A 6,000-nucleotide genomic window follows, 5' to 3' on the forward strand; every position below is an offset into this window, starting at 1 on the left:
CTCCCCCAGAGCACTGGCTCAAGAGGGACCATGGAGATGAACTCACCTAGCCTGGCCCGGGGGGAAAGGGAGGCACAGGAGCGTCCCCAAGGCCCCCCGGGAAGAGTGCTGACATCGCCGGCATTGAGTATATGCTCCTCTTAAACTTCGCTAGGGAAGGCCAAATTGTTTTCCAAAGTGATTGTGCTGATTTATTCTTTCACGTGCTTGTCCACATGTAGACTTTATGTTTTCTCTTTCCAGCCTGGTGGTCAGAGGATGATACGGCAACGTGATTTCAGTTTGAATTTCCATCAGATGTTAGTAGTAGGCTTTAGCATTTTTTCACGTGTTTCTTGATGGGGTGTTCTCTTCTCCGAAGCATCTGTTGAAGCCATTCACCCATTTGTGGGTTGTTTGCCTTGTTCTTATTTTTTTTTTTTTTTATTTAATTTTTTTTTTTTTCAACCTTTTTTATTTATTTTTGGGACAGAGAGAGACAGAGCATGAACGGGGGAGGGGCAGAGAGAGAGGGAGACACAGAATTGGAAACAGGCTCCAGGCTCCGAGCCATCAGCCCAGAGCCTGACGCGGGGCTCGAACTCACGGACCGCGAGATCGTGACCTGGCTGAAGTCGGACGCTTAACCGACTGCGCCACCCAGGCGCCCCTGCCTTGTTCTTATTACTTTGTAGGGTGTTTTAATGAACAGCGGTACAATAGTTAGTTTTAATTAAAATTAAGCAAAGTGATTTTCTTTTTGGTCCCTGCTATCTGCGTATGGTGTGAGGTAGGGGTCTAATTGTCCCAGTGCCACTTGTTGGGAAGTTCATCTTTTCGCCGATGATCTGCAATGTCGTCTCCCTCATGCATCAAGTGTCCACGTGTGTGTAGTTCTATTTCTGGGCTCACATGGCTACTAAACTATGTGTCTGTCTCTGTGTCAGGACCACCATGGCTTGCTATGTGATACAGCAAGTTCTCTCACCTCGTTCTTCAGGAATATTCTGACAAAGCATGGCCCTTTATATTTCTGTATAAATTTTAGAATCGGCTTGTCAAGTGTCATAAAAAAAAAATTTCTGTTGGGATTTGGATTTGGATCACATTAGGAGAACTGATATATTTAAAATTGAGTCTTGGGGCGCCTGGGTGGCTCAGTCGGCTAAGCGTCCGACTTGGGCTCAGGTCATGATCTCACGGTTTGTGAGTTCAAGCCCCACATCGGGCTCTGTGCTGACAGCTCAGGGCCTGGAGCCTGCTTCAGATTCGCCTCTCTCTCTGCCCCTTCCCTGCTCGTGCTCTCTCTCTCTCTCTCAAAAATAAGTAAACCTTAAAAAAATTTTAAAAATTGAGTCTTAATCCATGAACAAAATGTCTATCTTCATTTGTTTAGATCTTCTTGAATGCCTTTCAATAAAGTTTTTTTTTAATTTTTAAAATTGATGTATAGTTGACATACAATATTACATTAGTTTCAGGTGTACCACATAGTGATTCAACATTTATATACATTACAAAATGCTCACCACAATAAGTGTAGTCACCATCTGTTACCATGCAGAGTTATTATGCTATTATTAGCTATATTCCTTATGTTTTACTTTGCATCCTCATGACTTATTTATTTTATAACTGGAAGTTTGTGCCTCTTAATCCCCTTCGCCTGTTTTGCCCATCTCCCCACCCCCTTCCGCTCTGGCAAACACTAGTTTTTTCTCCGTATTTATGAATCCATTTCCGTTTGTTTGTTTGATTCCACATACAAGTGAAATCATTTGGTATCTTTCCGTAAGCTTTTATAATTTTCTCCGTCACCATGTTCAGACTCCCACTTACTTGTACCAGCTTCCTCCAAATTAAAACTCCAAATTTCTTTTTGTCTATACTTTCTCCATCTGAACCGTGTCCAGGGGGCTGGACTTTTGCAACGAAGGGTCCCATTCAGATGAGGTGCCACCCTCTGAGAAGCAAAGTCCTCTCTCTAGGGGACTGTGAAATCAGGCATCCCTCTCTTCCTTTTTCCCCCACTCAATTCTTCCCTCCTTCTCTTTCTCCCTCTCCCGTCTTTCCTTCCAGCCTGCCTACTTTCCTTCTTTCCTTCTTCCTCCTCCTGTCCTTTTTTTTTTTTTTCAAGTTTATTTCTTTATTTTGAGAGAGAGAGAGGGAGAGAGAGAATCCCAAGCAAGGTCCACGCTGTCAGGGCTGAGCCCGAAGTGGGGCTCACACCAAGGAACCATGAGATCATGACCTGAGCCGAAGTCAGACACTCAACTGACAGAGCCACCCAGGTGCCCCCTTTTTAAATTAATAAACGTAATTTTTAGAGAAGTTTTTATAGCAAAATTGAGCAGAAACTATATAGAGTCCCCATAATATAGCCCCTCTCTTCCACACATGTACAACCTCCCCCACTATCAACACCTTGCACCATATTGGTTCTTTTGTTGCAATGGATGAAACCACATTGGCATATCATTATCACCCAGAGTCCATAGTTTACAATAGGGTACACTCTTGGTGTTGTTCCTTCTATGGATTTGGACAAATGTGTAGTGACATGTATTCACCATTGTAGTATGGTACAGAATAGTGTCACTGCCCTAAAAATCCTCTGCGCTCTGCCTGTTTATCCCTCTCCCTTCCGTAATCCCTGGCAATCACAGATGCTTTACTGCCCCATGGTTGTGCAGGATGCCATCGGGTTGGAATCATACAGAATATCGCCTTTTCAGATTGGCTCCTTTCTTTCACTCAGTGACAGGCACTAAGATTCCTTCATGCCTTTTCATGGCCTGATACCACATTTCTTTTTAGCACTGAATAACCTTCCGTTGTCTGGAGGAACTACCCATATTTTGTTTGGATCACCAAATAAAATGGATTTATTTACCCACTCACCTACCGGAGGACATCTTGGGTGCTTCCAAGTTTTGGCGATTATGAATAAAGCTCCTGTAAACATTTACGTGCAGGGTTTGGTGTCGATGGACGTTTCCAACTCCTTTGGTAAGATACCAAGGGGTGTGATTGCTGGGCCATACAGAAGCATGTGTTTGGTTTCATGAGAAACTGTCAGATCATCTTCCAAAATGGCTATATATTTTGCATCCCTGCCAACCGTGAACGAGAGTTCCTGTTGTCCCATATTCTCACCAGCATTTGGTGTTGTCAGTGTTCTGGATTTGGGCTGTTCTAACACAGGAGATAACCCCCCACACTGAGAATGTGTGTGGGCATCTATTCCAGGCGCTGCAGAATGTGGGGGGCGGGGGGATCTCATTGTTTTAGTTTGCAATTCCCGAATGACCTATGACGTTAAACATCTTTTCCTCGGCTTTTTTGCTATCCATAGATCTTCTTTGGTGGGGTGCCTGTTAGGTCCTTTGTTCATTTTTAAGTCAGGTTGTTCGTTTCCTCATTGTTGAATTATAAGAGTTCTTTTTGTTTAAACAAAGATTTTATTTTTAAGCAGTCTCTACACCCCATGTGGGGTTCAAACTCACAACCCTGAGATCAAGAGTCTCACGCTCCACCAACTGTGCCAGCCAGGCACCCCAAGAGTTTTCTGTATATTTTGGAGAGTAGTCTTTTATCAGATGTGTCTTTTGCAACTATTTTCTCCCAGTCTGTGGCTTGTCTTTTCATTCTCTGGACAGTGTGTTTCGCAGAGCAAAAGTTTTTAAATTTTTTTTAAGTTTTATTTATTTTTGAGGTGGGGGGGGGGAGGGTATGAGCAGGGGAGGGGCAGATAGAGAGGGAGACACCGAATCTGAAGCAGGCTCCAGGCTCCGAGCTGTCAGCATAGAGCCCGGTGTGGGGCTCGAACTCGTGAACCGTAAGATCATGACATGGGCATTAAGTTGGACACTTAACCGACTGAGCCACCCAGGCGCCCCAAAAGTGTTTAAATTTAATGAGGTTCAGTGTATCAATGATTTGGTGCCGTATCTAAAAAACCGCGGAGGTTTCTGCTCATGGGTTTCGGCTGTGGTAAGTTGTGATTCTCTGCATTTGCCTGTCTCCAAGTTTGGAGATGGCTGTGCCCAGCCAGACGGTGGCAGTGGGGTGAATGGGAGGAGCTTGACCTTTGGAGTCCCACACCATAATCTGGGCATCTGTAAAGTGGAGATGGTCCCCCGTAGGTCCCCAGGTGAGGACTAGATGGGATCTTCCAGATGCACTGCTGAGCCAAGGTCTTGCATTTTTCATTGATTTATTTTAATTTTTTCATGTTTATTTATTTTTGAGAGACGGACAGTCACACAGAGCTTGAGTGGGGGAGGAGCAGAGAGACAGAGACAGATTCTGAAGCAGACCCCAGGCTCCAGAGCTGTGAGCTGTCAGCACAGAGCCCAACGCGGGGCACGAACTCACACGCAGTGAGGTCATAACTTGAGTCGAAGTCAGATGCCCAAACAACTGAGTCACCCAGGCGTCCCGCGGTAGCTGCTCATTAATCAGCACTCCTGATTCAGAGCAGCCGGGGCACCCACTCCAGGTGCCTCCTTTGGGGACACATTTGCAACCACAGGAGCAGGCTTTGCTCCCATGTCTCGTCCAGATGGACAGACGGGCTGACTGCTGTTCAGGGTCCTTGGGCTGCCTCGTTCAGCCCCCACTGAATCCCCAGTGCCCTAGCAGGCTTCTCCTCACCCCAGCTCGGCCTGCCTGACCCACTGGCACCTGCTCAACTCGAAACAGTTGCTTAATTTGCACATTATAACAAAATTAGGGTTTTGAAGCATTCGGCGATGAATATAGGATCAAATAAGGACTCCCAGAATATTCTCTCCCTGCCTCTGGTGGGTCGTGAAAGCAGAATGGAGCTCTGATCCTCAACAGCACCTGGCATCTCGCCCCTGTAAGGAGTGAGCCTCTTGAGCTCCCTATGAAGCCCGTGAGTGTGCGATGCCGTGTGCCCGTCCCTGCGTGTCCTGTGACTTTCGTGTTTCTGAGTGGGCAGTGTGGGCATATTCCTATCCTAGGAGCAGGAAGGACCTTTGGGATGTATCTGCTTCCTTGGTGATATTTGTGGAGCACCTACTGTGTGCCGGGCATTTCTTCCAGCCCTGCAGGTGCAGGAGACACCAAAATAAACCCCGCCCCCCTGCCCGGGTGTGGCTAACATTCTAACGGATCAGATGGAAACTCTGAGGCCCGTGTCATGGGTTGAATTATCCAAATATCCAAAGATAGGGTGGAGTCCTAATCCCCAGAAACTGTCGCTGTGACCTTTTTAGGAGATAAGGTCTTTGCTCCTGCAATCGAGTTAAGATGAGGGGATACTGGATTAGGGTGAGCCCTTAGTTCAATATGATTTGTGTCCTTACCTTTATAAGAAAACACACACACACACACACACACACACGGAAATCCACATGAAGACGGAGGCAGAGACTGGAGTGATGTTTCTACTCCCCCAGGGACACCAGGGATTTCCAGCGACCAACAGAAGCTGCAAAAAGGCATGGAACAGATTCTCCCTCAGAGCCTCCAGGTGAAACCACACGCCTGGATTTTAGAGTTCTAGGCTCCAGAGCTGGGAGAGAACAAATTTCTGTTGTGTTGAGCCTGCAAGATGGCCGTGCCTCCCGGCAGCCCCGGGGAAACCGATATGGCCCAAGACCCATAGTGAGGAAGCGTCATGGCCACAGCTGACCCTCAGCAGAGTCTACGGATCCCAGTGTACTCAGAGCCCTTGAACAAAATGGGAAGGGCGTGGGTATGGGCGAAATGCCAGTGTGCCCCCGGTCAGGCCAGTCCACCTCTCCTGGCCTCGGTTTCCTCATGTGTGAAGTGGGCTAATCGTAGCACCTTCCTCCAGGGGGGCGCTCTGGGTCTCCAGAGAAAAGGTGCAAGCCTGATACTCTGAGTATGCTTAGGAAATATGGGAGCTTTGCCATGCACAAACTCCCTGCAACCCTGGGTTGCAAGAACCATCCCTTTTCTTGACTTCTCTAAACTAAATGGGGTCTGGGCCTGGTGCCTGGACATCGACTCCCCATCATTCAGGGGCTC

This window comes from Panthera onca, chromosome D4, assembly GCF_046562875.1.
Source record: "Panthera onca isolate mPanOnc1 chromosome D4, mPanOnc1 haplotype 2, whole genome shotgun sequence".
Classification (NCBI taxonomy): domain Eukaryota; kingdom Metazoa; phylum Chordata; class Mammalia; order Carnivora; family Felidae; genus Panthera; species Panthera onca.